The 24,367-nt window shown below is 42.5% G+C and overlaps 1 protein-coding gene and 1 long non-coding RNA gene across 3 annotated transcripts in view; both read left to right on the top strand.

Moving 5' to 3' along the window:
* Nucleotides 1-715: 715 nt before the first annotated feature.
* LOC139754637 (inversin-like) overlaps nt 716-24,367 on the top strand; it is a 36,329-nt gene continuing 12,677 nt past the window's right edge. The window contains exon 1 of one of the 2 annotated variants that reach the window (XM_071672145.1): nt 716-1,050. The gene's annotated coding sequence lies outside the window, so the exon portion shown is untranslated. Of the gene's footprint in view, nt 1,051-22,341; nt 22,488-24,367 lie in introns of those variants that run through there. The other variant, XM_071672146.1, reaches the window with a different exon arrangement.
* LOC139754467 (uncharacterized) lies at nt 14,204-14,571 on the top strand. The gene is made up of 2 exons (XR_011713888.1): nt 14,204-14,328; nt 14,421-14,571. It is a non-coding gene; the product is annotated as an uncharacterized lncRNA (long non-coding RNA).

The following is a 24,367-nucleotide window of genomic DNA, read 5'->3' as shown; positions in this document are numbered from 1 at the left end:
TTTTACCAATGGATTCTCTAGGGGGTATACATTACAGCATTTAATCCGCAAAGTAATAGGGAAAAGATTCAACTTTCAAATAATTTAATCGTACTTCACTAGGATTGTTTACTGATAACTGATACTCTATCACTAACTTTACTGATAACTGATATCAAATTACTTGCTTATTTAATAACATTGTGATTACTGGCTTATTCACTTATGAAAATCTAGGCTTATTTATTGATGATAACATTTTGATTACTAGCTTATTCAAGTATGAAAAACTAGGCTTATTTATTAATAACATATTAAATTACTAAGCTTATTCAATAACATTACTACTTATTTACTGATGACTGATATCAGACTAAGCTTATTTACTGATAACTCATTAAACTAGGCTTACCTACTGATAACTGATATCAAACTAAGCTTATCTACTCTTAACTGATATCATAAAGAACTGGTCAAGGTGAAATTTAAATATATCAGTATTTTCGCCTTGGCATAATCTCAAGATAATTCATGGCAGTGTTCAGCAAAAATAAGAAAACCTCTCCCCACCCTGGTATCACAGCTCCTTCCCTTTAACTTTATCCAGTTATTTCTGGTCATCGTGAGGGCAGGAGAGCCGCGTGCGGCGGCGAGATGCTGAATAGCAGCGTGCGGCCGGGGAGGGAGAAGCCACCGGGCGGCCGGCCCGCCTGCGGCTAGAGTGCCACACACTCAACACTGCCAGTTTTAGCTCAGTGCCAGACTGCGCCGCACGCGCCCAGCTCCGCAGGCGCCGCCGGCACACACCACCACCACCACCACCACTGACAGACCCCCCTCCCACGCCCACCACCACCACAACAGTCACCGCACCGCCAGTAAACTAAGGTGACAAGTGAAGGTTTGACGAAGCTAGGCTTCCCTCTGGACCCCTAATCTCCACCACCGGTAGTGTTGTCGTGGTGGTGGTGGTGGTGGTGGTGGTGACGGGTCGCGGGAAGGGAGTGGGGGGATGATGGAGACGGGAACGAGGTGTTGTGAGGACGCGACAAACCAGAAGCCCTAGACATGGTGAGTGTGTTTGGGATACACGTACTGCTGTGAGCAGCGGTTGGTAAATGAGATATACAGATGGCAACAACTAGTTTACCTTAAGTTTCTTTTAAGCATTTTCTTGAGGAATTGATGTACATAATGCGAGTGCGTCGTAGTGACAATGGCATTCACAGACACGAGCCTAACACCTTTTTTTTTCTGTTGTTAATCATTTCTATTACTGTGCTCTTCTGTGCAGCTAATACGTGATAAAAGTGACTGCTATTTGTGTGTTATGGGGAGAGAGTTTTACTCAAAAGTAGCCCCGTCTCAACCTGGTATATAAGTAATATGTCTTTTCATCTTGTACACACACACACATACACACACACCAACCTATGTCAGGTGCTCATATATCAACCAACCCCAAGGGGAGGATGAACAGCCGGGTTGGCTTTGGGCAGGATTCGAATCCGGGCGGGTCAGTGGGTGAATCACGGTCAGCGACTTTTATCACCTACTCTGTATGTTTACATGAATATATATCTATTTACCCCCGTATGTTTATATTCTTGTTAATGTGTTTGCTCTTCATAAAACATACGAAGAATGATTGATGATAAATACCATGTAATAGCTTTGGAGAGTGAATAATGTTTGAAATGGAGGTAAAATGTAATGAGCGTAAATTAAGAGTAGAGGAATGTGATTTCGAACATTACATTCTAATCTACGTTTGTAAAGAAGGCCATGCAGTGGTGAGGGTTAAGAATGCGTGGGGAAACTGTGGAGTTAATAAACTTAACATAAATGCGGAACATTTAAAAATCAACGAAACCTGAGGAAACCTCGCCTAACCTCCCCTATCACTGGAAGATCACTTATGCTTTATATAATCTTAAGAAAAAAAAATGTGATTCAAGTTGTCGCCATTTGCAAGCCCTTGTCAAGCATTATTTTGCACCTTTATGGACAGTGCCCCAAAGGGCTTGCAACTGGCGACCATAAAATCAGCATACATTTCAAACAGTATCATAATTCAGATATATCTCTACTGCTGGAAAAGGTAATACGAGATTTTCATAGGTTCTGTTGACTTGCAAGTGCTTCGCTTACTTCCTGTCTCAGGGTATGTGGAGGAAGTTGCCAGACGTACGACAGTAAAGCTCCATAAACAGTTGCTATTAATTCATCCATTTTCTGGGCGAGATAGAAATGGCCGATTTATATTCTCGGAAAAATATCATACAATATTTAATATATACTTTAAAAAAAAAAGCCAGTGAGCAGGATTTAAACTAGAGGACCCAAAAATAAGCTAGATTACAATCCTGATCAAAATATCGCCTTGTTTAATCTTGTACAATAAAATGTTCCAAATGACTATTTCCGTCTTAACACTGAACCCCAATTACAAAACAAAGCAAAACAGGCTTTTCCCATCCCACAAAATTCGTAAATACTTTTCACTATCTCTTTTTCTCTTTTCCTTAATCTCTCCATATTTCAATTAATGCCCAGCCTTGATGTGGACTTCAGCCTCCAATATATATATATATATATATATATATATATATATATATATATATATATATATATATATATATATATATTATCCCTGGGGATAGAGGATTAAGAATATTTCCCACGTATTCCCTGCGTGTCGTAGAAGGCGACTTGAAGGGGAGGGAGCGGGGGGCTGGAAATCCTCCCCTCTCGTTTTTTTTTTTTTTAATTTTCCAAAAGAAGGAACAGAGGGGGCCAGTGAGGATATTCCAAAAAAGGCCCAGTCCTCTGTTCTTAACGCTACCTCGCTAACGCGGGAAATGGCGGATAGTTTAAAAGAATATATATATATATATATATATATATATATATATATATATATATATATATATATATATATATATATATATATATAACGTGCATGCAGTTCTAATTTACGTCTTGTGCTTCAGAGAACACATGATGGGATAGTCAACGTTACCTCATAAACCGCTTATCATTATTATCATTACTATTATCATCACCATTACTATTACAATAATCCGGATGTATGGGCATTTAACATCATGAAAATAGATTAGGGAAATAAGCACGACTAACACAAAATAAGCAAAAATAGGTAAGTCCCAAAAGTCTATCTCCCCCCCCATTAGAATAAAATATTTTCTGAATTTTTTTTGCAAAATTTGCTAATTCTCATTATTTTCTTAACTGAAACTTTGCTGTTTTAAAGAAATTGGGGGAAAAGAAAAAGTATTCAAAAATTGCACCTCTTAATACCAATTTCTCATCAACTTGTCAAATTCTCACATCTTAGTCTATCTTGTGTTGAAAAATAAAGGAAACAATCGGTAGTTTTTGGCACTTAGTGAAACAGAAGTTCTCTATGATTCCAAACATCTCACATTAGCAACATACCTTCTCACAACATCTGATGTTTCGTCAATGCAAATCTAAATCATGTTTGAGATTCCATCCCTCATTTTCTGGATAACACCAACATATCATGCGTCCATAGCCTCAGTTGGTCAATTCTCCTTGGCGTATTATTTTTCTCCAGTAAAGACTTCAGACACTTATTTTCCCAGTCTCCATAGAGGAATATCAACAAATGCCTAGCACAGGTCCAACCACAAACATGGACTTATAATGACGAGGGCGCGTATTCCGTTGACCAGTTTCGTCAGCAGCGCCAGCTTTACATTGTCTCCAAAGGTATATAAACAAAGTATTTTTCGCATTTCAATGATTTTTATCTCACTTTCTCCACGTTGGTACTGCCCCAGCAGTGGACAACAAAATGCTACGCTTTTCACTAAATCATCTTGTGAAGACGCACTCATTTGAGACATTAATTAGTGAAATGTGTCGAGAAGTGCTTGAAAGAACTGCCCGACTCAAACAGTAGGGTCTTGGCCGCTGAGGACGGCACACCATGTTACGATGTACTGGCACGTGACGTACCCGTCACACATGTGTACTGGTCCAGTACCCATCACAGGGGTGCAGTAGGAAATGTTCCATCTTAACATTAAGAACTCTGCTTCGTGCAGAGGAAGAGGATGTTTTCATTAAAAACTGCTAAACAGTCATTCAAAAACACTTTGGATTGTCTCATAGCAAAATGAAGTTTAGAGTATATAAGCAAAATAGGCATATTAAGACAAAATGGGCAATTAATGAGATTTAAGAATAGGCAAAAATGGGTATCTACGGCATTGTGCTCGAACATCCAGCATCATCATAAATTATATCATTATCATCATCATTATTATTAATTATTATTATAATCAGGAGATGGAGTGAGTATTTTGAAGGTTTGTTGAATGTGTTTGATGATAGAGTGGCAGATATAGGGTGTTTTGGTCCAGGTGGTGTGCAAAGTGAGAGGGTTAGGGAAAATGATTTGGTAAACAAAGAAGAGGTAGTGAAAGCTTTGCGGAAGATGAAAGCCGGCACGGCAGCAGGTTTGGATGGTATTGCAGTGGAATTTATTAAAAAAGGGGGTGACTGTATTGTTGACTGGTTGGTAAGGTTATTTAATGTATGTATGACTCATGGTGAGGTGCCTGAGGATTGGCGGAATGCGTGCATAGTGCCATTGTACAAAGGCAAAGGGGATAAGAGTGAGTGCTCAAATTACAGAGGTATAAGTTTGTTGAGTATTCCTGGTAAATTATATGGGAGGGTATTGATTGAGAGGGTGAAGGCATGTACAGAGCATCAGATTGGGGAAGAGCAGTGTGGTTTCAGAAGTGGTAGAGGATGTGTGGATCAGGTGTTTGCTTTGAAGAATGTATGTGAGAAATACTTAGAAAAGCAAATGGATTTGTATGTAGCATTTATGGATCTGGAGAAGGCATATGATAGAGTTGATAGAGAGGCTCTGTGGAAGGTATTAAGAATATATGGTGTGGGAGGAAAGTTGTTAGAAGCAGTGAAAAGTTTTTATCGAGGATGTAAGGCATGTGTACGTGTAGGAAGAGAGGAAAGTGATTGGTTCTCAGTGAATGTAGGTTTGCGGCAGGGGTGTGTGATGTCTCCATGGTTGTTTAATTTGTTTATGGATGGGGTTGTTAGGGAGGTAAATGCAAGAGTTTTGGAAAGAGGGGCAAGTATGAAGTCTGTTGGGGATGAGAGAGCCTGGGAAGTGAGTCAGTTGTTGTTCGCTGATGATACAGCGCTGGTGGCTGATTCATGTGAGAAACTGCAGAAGCTGGTGACTGAGTTTGGAAAAGTTTGTGGAAGAAGAAAGTTAAGAGTAAATGTGAATAAGAGCAAGGTTATTAGGTACAGTAGGGTTGAGGGGTCAAGTCAATTGGGAGGTGAGTTTGAATGGAGAAAAACTGGAGGAAGTGAAGTGTTTTAGATATCTGGGAGTGGATCTGGCAGCGGATGGAACCATGGAAGCGGAAGTGGATCATAGGGTGGGTAAGGGGGCGAAAATCCTGGGGGCCTTGAAGAATGTGTGGAAGTCGAGAACATTATCTCGGAAAGCAAAAATGGGTATGTTTGAAGGAATAGTGGTTCCAACAATGTTGTATGGTTGCGAGGCGTGGGCTATGGATAGAGTTGTGCGCAGGAGGATGGATGTGCTGGAAATGAGATGTTTGAGGACAATGTGTGGTGTGAGGTGGTTTGATCGAGTGAGTAACGTAAGGGTAAGAGAGATGTGTGGTAATAAAAAGAGCGTGGTTGAGAGAGCAGAAGAGGGTGTTTTGAAGTGGTTTGGGCACAAGGAGAGGATGAGTGAGGAGAGATTGACCAAGAAGATATATGTGTCGGAGGTGGAGGGAACAAGGAGAAGAGGGAGACCAAATTGGAGGTGGAAGGATGGAGTGAAAAGGATTTTGTGTGATCGGGGCCTGAACATGCAGGAGGGTGAAAGGAGGGCAAGGAATAGAGTGAATTGGAGCGATGTGGTATACCGGGGTTGACGTGCTGTCAGTGGATTGAATCGGGGCATGTGAAGCGTCTGGGGTAAACCATGGAAAGCTGTGTAGGTATGTATATTTGCGTGTGTGGACGTATGTATATACATGTGTTTGGGGGGGGGGTTGGGCCATTTCTTTCGTCTGTTTCCTTGCGCTACCTCGCAAACGCGGGAGACAGCGACAAAGTATAATAAATAAATAAAATAAATTATAATCATTATTCACTGTAATCTTAGGATTTATCAAAGTTAACCACATTAACTCGTCACATGTCACTGCGTCACAATGTACCAAGGAAATCCATAATTCTAATAATAAGACTAATAATTCTTTGGTCCCATATGGATCTCGTGCCAATATGGCCAAGACATAGAATGATGCAGCTATAATGCTTATGGGCTTTGAATCACTGCACCCAAGAGGTTATATGTCAAACATTATGAAAGGTAAATTCATCAAACTATCGACTGATTCAGTTCCAAATACGAGACTTTACAACTCATAAAAGAGATTACATTATCACAATTAAAGTATATATGATTACTAGTTTGACTCAACGAACAAAAAAAATGGTGATCGCAAGAAAAGCAGACAAGTTGAAGGTAAGCCTACATGAAAATAAGAAAAAAAAATGTGTAGATTAGTTCTGAAATGAGAAAACGAGGAATCTTCCTTGAACTCTTGCGGAACAATTAATAATAATAACTTACACTGAACATATAGAGGATACGATAACTATGAATCTATTTACTCAAGTCCTCCATTAAGTGCAGCTCCATCATTACAAGAATTCAAGACTTCGTTTTCTTTGATTAGCAGGAGAGCCTTATGTAACTGTCAGTACAGGAGGCAGTGGTGACGGGGTAAGGGGGAAGGAAGCACTTAGTAGTCTGTCTGCGTGTTCAGTACTGGGTCAAGGTGGGAGAGGAACGCATTACCACCTCACGAACATAAGGAGAACAGTTTACAGCTAAAATGATGGAAAAACAAGAACTAGAGCGCTTTTTATTTTTTATTTTATTTACATCTTGTTATTCGCTAATACGTAAAATTTCATGAAACTGAAAACAGTTGTTGTAGAGAAGTGAATTTATAGAGACCAGCAAACATTTTGGAAAATATCATATTTGTTATTTGATAACATGAAACAGCTGACAGCAATAACCCAGGAAAAGTAACTTTGTTCGATGAAACAAAAAATATTTTTGCTCATAAAAATTCCTGATTATAAACTTTGTCTCAAAAATGTAGTGTAACAGAGAAATTAATTTTTTCATCAGATCAACATTAACCAGTGAAACAGGTACACGCAAATATATATAAATTCATTATTCCTTTCGGGGGCTTAAGGTTTAGAATAATTTAAGAAATATAAATCATCAAAATTATCAAGTTTACCGTGTACTGTATAGGTCAAGAGGTCGTGGGGGGGTGAGATAGCCCACCCCTCACTGACCTATACAGTAGACCCCCCCCCCCTGCAGGAGAGTGTGGGAGGTACATGTGTCCGTACGTGCGAGTATCTGTAACGAGATACTGTCATGACCAGCCGGGCTAGCGCCTGGGAGACACACACGGACGGACGGACGGAAATGAAATACCAACACTTGGTTAATAGGTATGGACAACGCTCACAGCACATGCTGATCATTTCACGATATATCTGTCCTGAGTTAATGTACACATGTCTTTAGTTGTTTCTGTAATGGCCTTTCAAAGGTTTCCTTACTCCTAACATATTCATGAATTCCGAGTGCAAAACCTGCCTTCATCTTTTTTTTTTTTTTCCTGTCATTCTAGTACATTCCCGTCATTCTTGATAATTACTTTATTTCCTCCATGAAACGAAGCTTTTCGTTCCATTGCGTGTTGTCCCACTCCTTCAATATCTTGCCGAAAAATCCTTCTATATTTCAAATTCATATTCACGAAATCCCTACTTCTGTCTTCCTTAGTTGACTAGACCAGACGGTTACACGATTCTTGCAATCTTTCACGACAGGCCAAGTGTTGCACTGTCCAAATCAATCCTACCAATAATGCATTTCTGTTTATTTTCTGTTTACTTGATTTCGACTTGGTCTGCTAAGTGACCATCTCGGACTCGCTCTCTCAAACTGACTATAAAGCCGCTGATTATTATTAGACTTGCGTTGAGCCTGGTTTACGAAGGAGTCGTGCGGGTTACGTATACGAGACGGTGACGCATCTTTTGTTGGCGCGAATGCCAGCGGCCCACGGGGGAGGGTGAGGCACAGAGAGAGAGAGAGAGAGAGAGAGAGAGAGAGAGAGAGAGAGAGAGAGAGAGAGAGAGAGAGAGAGAGAGAGAGAGAGAGAGAGAGAGAGCGCTAACTGAGCTAAAGGAGTGAAACATGACAACCCCTGCAGTGTTGCTTCACTGCGCAAAAGCCGTCGCTAAACCTCCCGATACCCAGGCGGGTAGAGACTACCACCCACTACACAGAGAGAGAGAGAGAGAGAGAGAGAGAGAGAGAGAGAGAGAGAGAGAGAGAGAGAGAGAGAGAGAGAGAGAGAGAGAGAGAAGGGGATGGAGAGCGAGGTACGAGGGGTGTGGAAGTTGGAGGTGAGGGGGTGATGATCACAGGTGTTTGAGGATGCAGCAGGCGAGTCACACAGGTGTTATGGGCCTCTGGCCACGCACACACACACACACAGATGATCAGAACACGTGTGCTGCTGCTGCTGCTGCAAAAGGGGGAAAGGGGGGAGGGGAGACTTTGAACCTCAATGAGGTCACCATTTTCATCAGGTATATTCGAACCCACGACCCTTGTGTCACTCACCGGCCCTCTAGGCGATTCTGAATCACACCCTTATCACATCTCTTATTGGCCACCTGGAATTTTAATGGTACTCTCGTATCCTCAGCTGTCCTCTGGGAGACGTTCATCATCTAGTGCCGCCACTCCCCCACCCTAGCATTTCTCTATGACCTCCTGGTACCATCAGTTATCCCACGTGACCTAGTCAGCAATCCCTTCGTACCCTTAGAAGGTATCGATCACCTCTTGAAACCTTGTAATGACACTCTCGTGTACCTCGTATCTCATATTTTTTTTCTTTCATAGTGACGGGTATGATATAGACTAAACATGCCCCAGTCAAAAAGGCCATCTTGGGTGGAAGGTGAAAATTGGAGGATAAATGAGAAATAATAAAGGAACATGTAGAAATTAATCAAGGCTCCGTAGGTGCTTGTAGACCTAGCTCAAATGTAGACAAGATGATGAGGGTTCCACAGCTCAGGTGTTCGAGGGAAGGACATCATCATATCGGTCGATCCTCGGAGTGACCGGTCTGTTTCTCCAAAGAAACCATGGGAAGCAGTAGCCAGACGCGCGTCGTGGGTTCATGCCGCGGGGGTAAGGGGACACGTGCAGACAGCCCACGAGAGCAGTTACATAGTAGTAGCTGCAGAAAGGAGAGAGAGAGAGAGAGAGAGAGAGAGAGAGAGAGAGAGAGAGAGAGAGAGAGAGAGAGAGAGAGAGAGAGAGAGAGCAGCAACATCGTGGCGTCCAAAAAATAATGGTTAAAGAGAGGTTGATGCTAGGGCAATTAATGAGGAGGAAAGCTTGTGCTTTGAAAGTGAACATAGGGAGACGAATGACTTAGAAAAGAGACGTAAGGAGAAACTGTACTTCTGCACCGTTGAGACTAACTCAAGACACCACAGCCCCATTCTGAGACGCTGGACAGGTCAGAAATGAGAGAGGAAACGTGCTCGGCGCGCGAAACAGGACGAGTATTTGAAGGAAGAGAGTAGAGGGAAAGTGGCGTGAGGTGTGTCAAAAGGATTCCCTAGTATAACAGTGAACAGGGTCAGCAACTGACGAAAGAAAGTCATTTCCACGAGAAGAAAGTAAGAAAGAAAGTAGGCGACAGGAAAGCACCCTAAGGAGCACCTCTGTTGACAGAAAATAACGAGAGGAAGCCACTCACTCGACTGCCGCAAGGAGCAGCCACTAAGGAGGAAGCTGTGGGAACACAACACAAAGAAGACTCAGGAAGTAAGCTTAGAAAGGAAAGACTAATACCACACCGAGTCAAATGTTCTGCAGGTGTCGAGGGACACGACTAAAGTCGTAGCAAAAAATCCCTGAGAGAGGAGCACCAGAGGGGAGTCAGACAGGAGAGGTCGTCAGTAGACCTTGCGCTGCAAAATTCGTTTCGGTGATCTGAAAAGAGGGAAGGGGAGTCGAAGTGTTTGAGACAGCGTGAGTTAAGGAGAGTTTTTAAGACCTTTAGAAACGGCAATGAGAGGATTGGGGAGACTGTTCGAGTGGTTGGAGCGATCATCTTCCTTAGGGACAAGATGCGCCAAAGCGCATTTCCAAGAGGAAGGAAATGTCTAGCTGAGAGGCACACTCTTTGGGACTCGGGGAGGTATGCCATCACCAAAGAAACTGTGTAGAGAGAGGTAGGAAAAAAAAGTCGATTGTGTAGGTAGGTGGTTGTGACGGTGGGAAACTCGTGTCCGATGTTAAATCATCTGTGGCGGATCTTTCAGGAATAAAGACACGGCCTTGGCTCCTCCGGGATCATCCAGGGTGGAGCCGAACCAATCCTTGTAGTGTTCACTGAAATCCTCTGCATACAGTGAAAGAGTTGTAGACAGCTACAGGAATTACATGGGGGTGGGGGGGTGGGGGGTATATACACAACACTAAAGTGCTGATTTTTTGAGGATAGAGAAATTTTGAGCCAGATGACATCAAACTCAGGAGACTTAAGATCCTCGAAGCGAGCAGCAAGAGTTTATGCATTATAAGAGTAAACACTACTTTGGCACTGCACCTGACACCCTGGTTCCTGTTAAGGATTCTGTAACGCCTCTTTATGACTGACACTATCACTGACACCTTGTTACCTCTACATGATTCCATGGCACTAACAATAACACCTTAGTATCACCCAATGACTCAGTGGCACAATCAATGACCCCGATTCCCCCCTCCCGTGGCAAATTAAGAGAATATTCTAAAATACTTAAAGGATTCAAAAATGTCAACATTGACAATCGTTTTGCGGTCGCGCCAATACTACCAACGAGATGAACGGACTAAAATTTATAGGTCACCAAGTTAATCTGGATTTCACGATATATTTCTTTACTAACGATGTTACTGAAGGGTGGAAAAAGCTCCCCTTAACATGTTCATAATTAGGTTTGATCATCGCCTGTCACACCGGTACTGAATAATTCTTTTAATCATCATAATAATTCTTTTCATCGATCATCGTAACGCTTTAGAATACCATGCTACCTTCTCAATCACTTATCTCGCCTGGCCGTGCTGCGGTAACTTACCAACATTAACCCGTGTAGTCTGTTTTAAGGGAACAAGAGGGAATCATTGCATCATTCTTCCACATCAGGAGAAATACAGACATGGTAAGTCAGCGAGGCTGGAGCTCAAAGTATATCCTTACAACTGTCTTAAAAATAAAAAGGTAAAAGGATGCATGACATTCACATTCATTCTACCATCTCAATTTCCTATAACAACTTCCTTCTGAAATATAAGTTCTGCAAGGTGTTTTTTCCTCCATCTGTTTTCCGTCCGGCGTGTTGTTGCTTTTAAGAGGACTACATCTGATTCAGTAGTGTTAAGGCTAGACCAGCTCGCTAGCACCTTGAGTCTGTGTGGTTTGTGTATCTTTGTAACTTTGGCTCGTCCACGAGCAATTCACCCCCCGACACTTCCTAATGACTCCCTGCACCTCTTAATGACCTTCTGGTACCTCTTAATGACTATCAATTACCTCTTAATGACACTATACAACCACTCAAATGACTCTCTCTCTCTCTCTCTCTCTCTCTCTCTCTCTCTCTCTCTCTCTCTCTCTCTCTCTCTCTCTCTCTCCTCTTTACGACCCCTATTATCTACCAGTAACTGCCTTTAAACTAACCCTTCGGTTATGAGCTCGTTAGGACGGTAAACGGGTCATTAACTTCTCTTGGTCATAGGGAGTGACTAGGGCGCGCTGGTGTGTGTGTGTGTGTGTGTGTGTGTGTACGGTGGAGAGGACGTGGCTGGGAGTGTCAGGTAAGCGGTGTGGACGAGCACCAGGCCGTCAGCTCCCGCCGTTGTTGTTGGTCTGAGGTGAGAATATTCCACGAGACAAATTGGAAAGTTAAAGAAGAGAGGATGAGCGGAGGGATGAAGTAGATGTGGGAGAGGATACACAGACAAGGGAGAACGCAGGTGGACTGTCCACTGTGTGTGTGTGTGTGTGTGTATGTATATATATATATATATATATATATATATATATATATGATTGAGAACTTGTGCGTAACATTCTCCAAGCTAAACCTACAACACCAGCGTGCCCCAGACCTCGTGTGTAGGTAGGTACTTCAGAAACTGGTCCAGGCATCACCCTACCACACGGTGGCCACGAATGTCATTTTGAGGCCACCGAAGACCATCCCATCCTCAGACGTCACACTCACCACACTGTGCTTATATCCACAACTGGCAACCTAGAGGCCTTACATTTTAAGGATCAAAGGTTGGATCTAAGGGTACCAAAGAGTCCCGGTCATAAGGCCAAGAAAGGCCACTTCCCTCAAGGCTCAGTATTACGACAGCCCCATACACTCGGTCACCTCAGACGTGACCACACATTATATAATGGACCTTCGTGGTGTAGCGGTCGGCCTCACTGACCTTGAACCATTGACGTGCCGCCTGAGATCGACCGCAATGGAACGCAATGGTTCAAGTCCTGGGTGGGGCAGTCCGCCCACAGTCAACCCAGCTGTTCATCCTCCCCCTGAAGGGTGGTTGATAAAATAGGTACCTGTCTCAAGCTAGGATATATATATATATATATATATATATATATATATATATATATATATATATATATATATATATATATATGGACTTTAGGCATCAGTTGCCTGTGCCGTTTCATTAAAAAAACATAATTAAAAGTAAACCTTGAGGCCCATTTTATAGTATTTTCTGTAAAAGCCATTTTTTGTTATGCATCGTAGCCTAACCCTGCTAGTGTATATATATATATATATATATATATATATATATATATATATATATATATTATATAATATATATATATTTTTTTTTTTTTTTTTTTGCTTTGTCGCTGTCTCCCGCGTTTGCGAGGTAGCGTAAGGAAACAGACGAAAGAAATGGCCCAACCCACCCCCATACACATGTATATACATACGTCCACACACGCAAATATACATACCTACACAGCTTTCCATGGGTTACCCCAGACGCTTCACATGCCCTGATTCAATCCACTGACAGCACGTCAACCCCGGTATACCACAACGATCCAATTCACTCTATTCCTTGCCCTCCTTTCACCCTCCTGCATGTTCAAGCCCCGATCACACAAAATCTTTTTCACTCCATCTTTCCACCTCCAATTTGGTCTCCCACTTCTCCTCGTTCCCTCCACCTCCGACACATATATCTTCTTGGTCAATCTCTCCTCACTCATTCTCTCCATGTGCCCAAACCATTTCAAAACACCCTCTTCTGCTCTCTCAACCACGCTCTTTTTATTTCCACACATCTCTCTTACCCTTACGTTACTTACTCGATCAAACCACCTCACACCACACATTGTCCCCAAACATCTCATTTCCAGCACATCCATCCTCCTGCGCACAACTCTATCCATAGCCCACGCCTAACAACCATACAACATTGTTGGAACCACTATTCCTTCAAACATACCCATTTTTGCTTTCCGAGATAACGTTCTCGACTTCCACACATTCTTCAAGGCTCCCAGAATTTTCGCCCCCTCCCCCACCCTATGATCCACTTCCGCTTCCATGGTTCCATCCGCTGCCAGATCCACTCCCAGATATCTAAAACACTTTACTTCCTCCAGTTTTTCTCCATTCAAGCTTACCTCCCAATTGACTTGACCCTCAACCCTACTGTACCTAATAACCTTGCTCTTATTCACATTTACTCTTAACTTTCTTCTTTCACACACTTTACCAAACTCAGTCACCAGCTTCTTTTCACACACTTTACCAAACTCAGTCACCAGCTTCTGCAGTTTCTCACATGAATCAGCCACCAGCGCTGTATCATCAGCGAACAACAACTGACTCTCTTTCCAAGCTCTCTCATCCCCAATATATATATATATATATATATATATATATATATATATATATATATATATATATATATATATATATATATATGCAACAGGTGACAACCAGAGTAATAAGATGCCATCATGGTCTTCTAAAGGATGTTACCTGAAAAGGGAAATGAGAACAGAGTCAGCAGCAAATCAGATTGAACAAGACGGCCGTCTATCCAACATGACGCTTTGTGTAAAAGATAAGGCAAGAATATAGTCGAGATGAGTACCCCTCAGATTCAAGAGCTTTACCCACCATGTTCTTACATTAGAAACATAGGTTTAGACCTTGTTAAGGTGCCATCATTTCTAAAGGATGTTACCTAGAAAAGGGAAGTGAGAACCAAGTTGGCAGCAAATCAGATTGAAGAAGACGTCTGTCTATCCACCCCATTAATTTGTCTTAAGAAAAAGATGATTTCTTGAAATATGTAGTTATAGATTGCAGGGATAGGGGAGAAAGAATACTTCCCACGTATTCCCTGCGTGTCGTAGAAGGCGACTAAAAGGGGAAGGAGCGGGGGGCTGGAAATCCTCCCCTCTCGTTTTTTTTTAATTTTCCAAAAGAAGGAACAGAGAATTGGGCCAGGTGAGGGTATTCCCTCAAAGGCCCAGTCCTCTGTTCTTAACGCTACCTCGCTAATGCGGGAAATGGCGAATAGTTTGAAAGAAAAAAATATATATATTTATATATATATATATATATATATATATATATATATATATATATATATATATATATATATATATATATATATTATTTGATATATATATATATTATACATTTATATATATATTATATATATATATCATTATTTTTTTTATTTTGCTTTGTTGCTGTCTCCCGCGTTTGCGAGGTAGCGCAAGGAAACAGACGAAAGAAATGGCCCAACCCACCCCCATACACATGTATATACATACACGTCCACACACGCAAATACACACACCTATACATCTCAATGTACACATATATATACACACACAGACACACACATATATCCATGCACACAATTCACACTGTCTGCCTTTATTCATTCCCATCGCCACTTCGCCACACACACACACACACACATATATATATATATATATATATATATATATATATATATATATATATATATATACTGTATTCAGTTTTGCATGCATAAATCTAATTAGTTTTCACGAAGCGTTTGATTCAACACATAACAAAGCACATCCGCTGGCTAATTACAGAACGAATACCTGGCTCGTGAGACCCACCGGTGCTACAGTGATAGAAATGTTACGCAATTTAACTTTATCATAAAGTGTTACAAGTCCTGAGGAGTGGAGTGGGTCGTGGCGCGGGTGCCTGCCTGGTGCGACACCTGCTGGCAGGAGGACCCCCACCTACCATCCTTCAGCAGCGAACATAACCATGTTTTTCAAAGTGTTCCGGAGAAATATAACCTCATTTTAAGAAATAAAACCAAACTGGCAATGGAAGTAAGGGGAGTGGGGGAGGAATGGGATGTATTTAGGGAATCAGTGATGGATTGCGCAAAAGATGCTTGTGGCATGAGAAGCGTGGGAGGTGAGTTGATTAGAAAGGGTAGTGAGTGGTGGGATGAAGAAGTAAGATTATTAGTGAAAGAGAAGAGAGAGGCATTTGGACGATTTTTGCAGGGAAAAATGAAATTGAGTGGGAGATGTATAAAAGAAAGAGACAGGAGGTCAAGAGAAAGGTGCAAGAGGTGAAAAAGAGGGCAAATGAGAGTTGGGGTGAGAGAGTATCATTAAATTTTAGGGAGAATAAAAAGATGTTCTGGAAGGAGGTAAATAAAGTGCGTAAGACAAGGGAGCAAATGGGAACTTCAGTGAAGGGCGCAAATGGGGAGGTGATAACAAGTAGTGGTGATGTGAGAAGGAGATGGAGTGAGTATTTTGAAGGTTTGTTGAATGTGTTTGATGATAGAGTGGCAGATATAGGGTGTTTTGGTCGAGGTGGTGTGCAAAGTGAGAGGGTTAGGGAAAATGATTTGGTAAACAGAGAAGAGGTAGTAAAAGCTTTGCGGAAGATGAAAGCCGGCAAGGCAGCAGGTTTGGATGGTATTGCAGTGGAATTTATTAAAAAAGGGGGTGACTGTATTGTTGACTGGTTGGTAAGGTTATCTAATGTATGTATGACTCATGGTGAGGTGCCTGAGGATTGGCGGAATGCGTGCAAAGTGCCATTGTACAAAGGCAAAGGGGATAAGAGTGAGTGCTCAAATTACAGAGGTATAAGTTTGTTGAGTATTCCTGGTAAATTATATGGGAGGGTATTGATTGAGAGGGTGAAGGCATGTACAGAGCATCAGATTGGGGAAGAGCAGTGTGGTTTCAGAAGTGGTAGAGGATGTGTGGATCAGGTGTTTGCTTTGAAGAATGTATGTGAGAAATACTTAGAAAAGCAAATGGATTTGTATGTAGCATTTATTGATCTGGAGAAGGCATATGATAGAGTTGATAGAGATGCTCTGTGGAAGGTATTAAGAATATATGGTGTGGGAGGCAAGTTGTTAGAAGCAGTGAAAAGTTTTTATCGAGGATGTAAGGCATGTGTACGTGTAGGAAGAGAGGAAAGTGATTGGTTCTCGGTGAATGTAGGTTTGCGGCAGGGGTGTGTGATGTCTCCATGGTTGTTTAATTTGTTTATGGATGGGGTTGTTAGGGAGGTGAATGCAAGAGCTTTGGAAAGAGGGGCAAGTATGAAGTCTGTTGTGGATGAGAGAGCTTGGGAAGTGAGTCAGTTGTTGTTCGCTGATGATACAGCGCTGGTGGCTGATTCATGTGAGAAACTGCAGAAGCTGGTGACTGAGTTTGGTAAAGTGTGTGAAAGAAGAAAGTTAAGAGTAAATGTGAATAAGAGCAAGGTTATTATTAGGTACAGTAGGGTTGAGGGTCAAGTCAACTGGGAGGTAAGCTTGAATGGAGAAAAACTGGAGGAAGTAAAGTGTTTTAGATATCTGGGAGTGGATCTGGCAGCGGATGGAACCATGGAAGCGGAAGTGAATCATAAGGTGGGGGAGGGGGCGAAAATCCTGGGAGCCTTGAGGAATGTGTGGAAGTCGAGAACATTACCTCGGAAAGCAAAAATGGGTATGTTTGAAGGAATAGTGGTTCCAACAATGTTGTATGGTTGCGAGGCGTGGGCTATGGATAGAGTTGTGCGCAGGAGGGTGGATGTGCTGGAAATGAGATGTTTGAGGACAATGTGTGGTGTGAGGTGGTTTGATCGAGTAAGTAATGTAAGGGTAAGAGAGATGTGTGGAAATAAAAAGAGCGTGGTTGAGAGAGCAGAAGAGGGTGTTTTGAAATGGTATGGGCACATGGAGAGAATGAGTGAGGAAAGATTGACCAAGAGGATATATGTGTCGGAGGTGGAGGGAACGAGGAGAAGTGGGAGACCAAACTGGAGGTGGAAAGATGGAGTGAAAAAGAGTTTGAGTGATCGGGGCCTGAACATGCAGGAGGGTGAAAGGCGGGCAAGGAATTGAGTGAACTGGATCGATGTGGTATACCGGGGTTGACGTGCTGTCAGTGGATTGAATCAGGGCATGTGAAGAGTCTGGGGTAAACCATGGAAAGTTGTGTGGGCCTGGATGTGGAAAGGGAGCTGTGGTTTCGGGCATTATTGCATGACAGCTAGAGACTGAGTGTGAACGAATGGGGCCTTTGTTGTCTTTTCCTAGCGATACCTAGCACACATGAGGGGGGAGGGGGATGGTATTCCATGTGTGGCGAGGTGGCGATGGGAATGAATAAAGGCAGACAGAGTGAATTGTGCATGGGTATATATGTATGTCTGTGTGTGTATATATATGTGTACATTGAGATGTAAAGGTATGTATATTTGCGTGTGTGGACGTGTATGTATATACATGTGTATGGGGGTGGGTTGGGCCATTTCTTTCGTCTGTTTCCTTGCGCTACCTCGCAAACGCGGGAGACAGCGACAAAGCAAAATAAATAAATAAATAAATATATATATATATATATATATATATATATATATATATATATATATATATATATATAAAGGAAAATAATGCGGACGAAAAACACATGAAGCGTCTGTATGAACGCCAGACTCACGTAGGGATGTACTGATAGTTAACCAACCACGCCTGATCAACGAAGCTGTGAGTCCCTGGTAGCGGCAACGAGAGACAGACGGCAGCCAGACCGACCAATGGTGACCATCAAGGTTAATTACACTAGGCAACACCTGGCTGCCCCCGAAAAGGCCAGAGACTGACACCTGGTCAGGAGGACAAACTGCTATGAGATAGACTCTGGCAGTGACTGCGAGAGACTGTACAACACGGATGAGACTCTATGGCAGTGACTGCGAGAGACTGCACAACACGGATGAGACTCTCTGGCAGTGACGGCGAGAGACTGTACAACACGGATGAGACTCTCTGGCAGTGACGGCGAGAGACTGCACAACACGGACGAGACTCTATGGCAGTGACGGCGAGAGACTGCACAACACGGATGAGACTATGGCAGTGACGGATAGAGACTGTACAACACGGATGAGACTCTATGGCAGTGACGGTGGGAGGCCGTACAACACGGATCAGTGTTTATCTCTCAACGTACTCCGTTATAAATGAAATGAAAAAAAAAAACTAAAAACAGACGAGATAAGGCTGGGAGGGATGGAGAATGTGGTGATGTGAATTTTCTTGAGAGACTTTTGTAAACTTTACTAACATGGTCTCCTGAGGGTGAGCAGTGATTAACATGGTCTCCCGAGGGCGAGCCTAACATGGTCTCCTGAGGGTGAGCAGTGATTAACATGGTCTCCCGAGGGCGAGCCTAACATGGTCTCCTGAGGGTGAGCAGTGATTAACATGGTCTCCCGAGGGTGAGCAGTGACTAAGAACCGGTCTCTGGGAATTTTATCCTCGGCTCATTACACACAGGAGAGCTAATGCTCCTCTCTCTCTCTCTCTCTCTCTCTCTCTCTCTCTCTCTCTCTCTCTCTGGTGTGTGTGTGTGTGTGTGTGTGTGTGTGAACATAGGTGTTACCGGATTCCGTTTCACTGAGGAAACAGGAGTTCAGGGACACCAATCAAATTCTCCCTTCAAACGATTTAACCCTGCCCCTGCGACTGAGCGTAGCGCAACCTTAGAACTGCAGGAACCCCTGGAAAATAGTAAGTATTGTGTGTGTGTGTGTGTGTGTGTGTGTGTGTGTGTGTGTGTGTGTGTGCGCGCGCGCGCGCGCGCGCGCGTTTTTCGTAAATTTCCAACAGCCACGGAACACAATTTCAAAAAAGTTGTTCGAGCAGTTGGCAGCTGACTACAGCAATGATTGCGTCAGCGAGTCGGGTCTACCAGCCTCCCACCCGCTACGGAAATAATGAGCGCTAAGCCGTGCCCCTCGTACACTCTCCCTGGGGCACGGGGCGGGAGGATAAGCTTTGGGAGGAATGGCTTTCAAGTCAATCTCCACCTTTCAAAATTTATGTCCGGCTGAAATAAATACGATAACGACCCATCTCTCTTGAATTTATGATGTCCGAAACTATTCACATAACCATATATATATATATATATATATATATATATATATATATATATATATATATATATATATATATATATAAGTCTTTAGAAAAAAAGGCACATGCGTGTACTACAAAATGGAAATTTTAAACATAAATAGCAGGCAAATAATACTGTACAATATTCTTAATGGCGGTGTCTGGCAGGCGTGCAACGTTGCCAACAATAGATTCAATTGTTAAGTGAATGTTTATGATAGGTAAACACGAGGGGACATATGACAGACACTAGGAAACACAGTCTCCATATGAGAGGCACCAGGAGACAGTCTCCATATGACAGGCACCAGGAGACATAGTCTCCATATGATAGGCACCAGGAGACATAGGCTCCATATGACAGGCACCAGGAGACATAGGCTCCATATGACAGGCACCAGGAGACATAGTCTCCATATGACAGGCACCAGGAGACATAGTCTCCATATGACAGGCACCAGGAGACATAGTCTCCATATGACAGGCACCAGGAGACATAGTCTCCATATGACAGGCACCAGGAGACATAGTCTCCATACGACAGGCTTCAGGAGACATAGTCTCCATATGACAGGAGCAACTTCCGTCTCCACAACATGGAATCAGGTCAGACAATGAAATGTCAAAAATATAATCTAATTTCTTCCACTGTGTCATTATAATGGCCATACTATCTCTCCAATATGGCCCTACTGTATCACTATGTTGGCCACACTAAATCTCCACTAGGGTCGTCACTATCTCTCCAGTATGGCCATACCAAACATGAACGCCGCCCAGGAATAACAGAAAACGCTAAAAAATAAAAATAATGATAATGAAAAAAATCCTACATTCAGCACATTTATCTTTAGCTACTAGTTGACCTTATCCATGTCCGTGGACCCATAACCTTCCTAAATAATTTCCCGAGGTGATCCTCATCACACTACATTTTATATCACTGAAGTTTAGAATTCAACATGTATTTATCTTATATATTTACCAATACCAGACCTCTCCCTGACGTAACCAATGCCTCAACATTCATATCAACGTGATAATCCTCTTTATAACATATACGTATACTACTACTAATGGTATAGGGGATGAACTAAACAAGTAAATATCAATAACAACAAATAATGTATCGACTTCCACATGACATACTCTCTACATACGGGCATATGTGATTCATGTGAAATGTCGAGACGTCTCATTTCCCCAAGTACTTGTACACGTATGGGTTTGTGGATATGATGACACAGTCACACGAGTACCTATGTGTTTATGTGTTCTTCATGCGGCAATATGACTTAGTTCGCCTCATTCCCAGCTTGGCAAATTGAGCTCTTCTGCCATCCTTTTGCGCTACCGCTCAACAGTGGTTAGCATGGGGTTGCACGAATCTGATGGCGACACAAAATCTGATCATCAGCGGAGAGAGAGAGAGAGAGAGAGAGAGAGAGAGAGAGAGAGAGAGAGAGAGAGAGAGAGAGAGAGAGAGAGAGAGAGAGAGAGAGAGATTATCTTGGGCGAAAGTTTCAGTGGAGAGAATCTGGAGGCAGTGGAGTGTTTCAGATACCTGGGAGTGGCTATGGCAGAGGCTGAAACCATGGGGGGTGAAGTGACGACATCAGATGGGTGAGGGGTAGAAGGTCCTGGAAGAACTGAGGTAATGTTTGGAAAGGGATGTCATTGTGTGGGAGGACGAGCGTAGGCATGTATGAAAGTATTGTAGCCCTGACGGTGTTGTATGGATGCGAGGCATGGAAACTAGATGAAATGTCCTTACCCTTCCATCCAAAACACACACACACACACACACACACACACACACATCACAAGACCTGTGGTCCCGCCCGTGGACATGGCCGGCTTCCTGGGCTCTGCGGCAGTTCCACAGAAGGGGATCCTGGGGCAGAAATGTAAAAAGGTAATCAGCATTACTATAATTACTACTATTACTATAATAGTCCTGGGCCGCTTTTATACGGAACCGTAACGCTTCGAGGTCACCATATTCCAAGCTGGAGCAGCGTAAAGTGGGCTTACTATTATTTTTTTTTCCGAGCGAGAAGGTTCTCGATGACGCTGGACACTTACGTCGTCGACTGACGGAGATGCACACCCGTCGAAGACTTCCCGCTAGCGGCGTTACCTCCTACAGACCGTAAACACACATACACAATATCTATCTATCTATATATATATATATATATATATATATATATATATATATATATATATATATATATATATTGCTTCACCTTGAATTTTCACGGTGTTCATTAACCCAGTTAGCACATCTGTCCACACATTATCATGCGTTGATACAACACGCACACCCGGACACGTTACATAGCAAATATCAGAATTCCGTTCTATATAGACCAGCGGGGGCGTCGAGGACGGTACGGGAGGGGAGGGGGGGGGAGAGAGAGATTGGCGAGAAATCAATAGTGACACGTGCCTGCCAGACAAGAAATTCTGAACACAGCGCCTGACACTGTTCATGACAAGTGTGTTGCAGGCAAGGGCAATGCTTGACAGAACGAGTGACACAACTGTGTCGAATTCGGTAGATCGTTTCATAACTCCGGCCTAGCTGGATCCACCTTCCATGAATCATTGACACACTAATTCCAGGTTAGTGGTGTGTGGCAACTCGCGTGTCCTAGGGCAGCACGTGAGACTCCAGTGTCCCCTCAGCCCTGGAACAGAGTAGTCCACCCTGCAGTCCCCTCTGCTGCCAAGGAGCCAACACCCGAAGTATAATTCTTTCCGTTGGATAAGTCCGGAAACATGAAGTGATTAACATTTGGTAAGAGAAAGAGAAAGGACAGTGTTTATATTCATGCGCTTCCTGGCAACTATACCATTCACTTCATTTGTGACCCAAGCATTTACGTTAATCCACTGATTTTGACAGTCCTCTCACACAACGTTTTAGTGACACTCGATATTTCTATGTTAAAACAACTGTCTGCATTTAAACACGTAGGAAAACAAGAGTGATGCGAAAATGGTGTTGTAATATCGGGGTGTTCCGGTCTACCTTGCGTGGACTGGACTACTGCAATTGTATCATGTATCCAATATATCAGGCAGAGATGGACAATTTTTTTTTCCGTGTGAAAATTCTTCTCTTCGCTGAAACTAATAAAGTGACTTAAATGCACTAATTTCAAATTATATTTTCGTCCCAAATACCAATAGAAATCGAAAGAATATATGAAAACTGGCGATGAGAGCTGAATTAAAGGAGAGATGATGTAGAATCAGTGACAGTTTTCATTTTAAGACCAAGGAGGGTTTCGCTACCACAGTAATCAGAGGGTACAGCCTGAGAGGCTGCGACCATTACACCGCACTTTCCGGTTTCTTTCATCCCCTGGTCCAATTACTGTTTAGCGCCGCCTGTGTCAGCTGTGGTCGGATGCCTACAACATGTATTGACTTCCGCCCCCTCAATACGCCGTTTTTATTAAGTGTTCTGTTCTGGTGCATTTCCTACCGCTACACACTGTCAGTGATTCATACGGAACCACGAAAGCTCATGGCATCGTTATGTTTCCATAATTTTCCCCCAAGTGTTGTGTTGTTAAGTGTGGACCATGCACACGATGAACAGCAATGTGGAACGCAAAACATAAGGTGAAAAGGCACGGAGTGGAGGGAAAGTGATTTTATGCGAAGGAAAGAGAAAACAATGAGAGTGAAGATAGTAATTGAGAAGTAAGAGTAAGTTAAGGTTACGTGAGTGAAGTGATAATGACATGAAAGTAAAATATGTCAGTATAGATTCCCCAACCGTGACGGTGAACAGAGAAAACGAAAAGGGTTACGAAGAGGAGGAAAAGTGAGCCGAGGTCATCCAAATCCTTGCCCTACTGCCTGCCCCTTGTACCAGGTAGTAATAACAGTGATGGGGGAAATTATCACATGCACCGCACTTACACAGCATAACAATACGTTATTAAATAATGAGGGAGAACTATAGGTCGTTATTCAGGATATCTGTGCTTGATCAAATAATTATACGAATTTTCAGACATTTAGTTTTGTTTGGTGACCGTGTCGGCTCAGCACTAAATTATAAAAGTCATTCCATTCAGGATATCATATATATATATATATATATATATATATATATATATATATATATATATATATATATGTTGCTTACACGAGACCTATTCATGTAAACATTCTCTTCAACAGCAGCTGTTGGAGAGGGCGATGTTAAATTCCAAATTATGAACCTCGTCATGTGGCATTATTGTCCATCATACATCTAATGACAACCATTTTATTTGTATTTCTGTTCTACGGTAAACAAAATCGTTAACTCATCGTGATACTTAATAAAACGACATCAATCTAAAAACAGAGAGAAAAATAGGTTTTCAGGCTGCGTCTCGGGTAACACGGTGTGACCAGGACGCCTCAAGTAGCAGCCTCGCGTCACACCAGTTCCCGTCACACTTGTTGTTTTCCTGCTACGTCACAACAGCTGGTGTGACCTAATGTTTAAATAAATATCCTATTCAGAAAACGTTCGAGATAACACAGCGTTAGATTTACAATTTCTTCGTTTTCTTGAGGTTAGGGACCCACACAGACTCAAGTAACTCTGCTGGTTCCGAGGTTCCAACGTGTTTCCGTTTGTATTTTGATACTGCCGGGTGTCGTAGTCCCTTA

The sequence above is a fragment of the Panulirus ornatus genome, chromosome 17 (genome assembly GCF_036320965.1).
Source record: "Panulirus ornatus isolate Po-2019 chromosome 17, ASM3632096v1, whole genome shotgun sequence".
Classification (NCBI taxonomy): Eukaryota; Metazoa; Arthropoda; class Malacostraca; order Decapoda; family Palinuridae; genus Panulirus; species Panulirus ornatus.
This window is presented reverse-complemented; position numbering and strand designations above follow the sequence as displayed.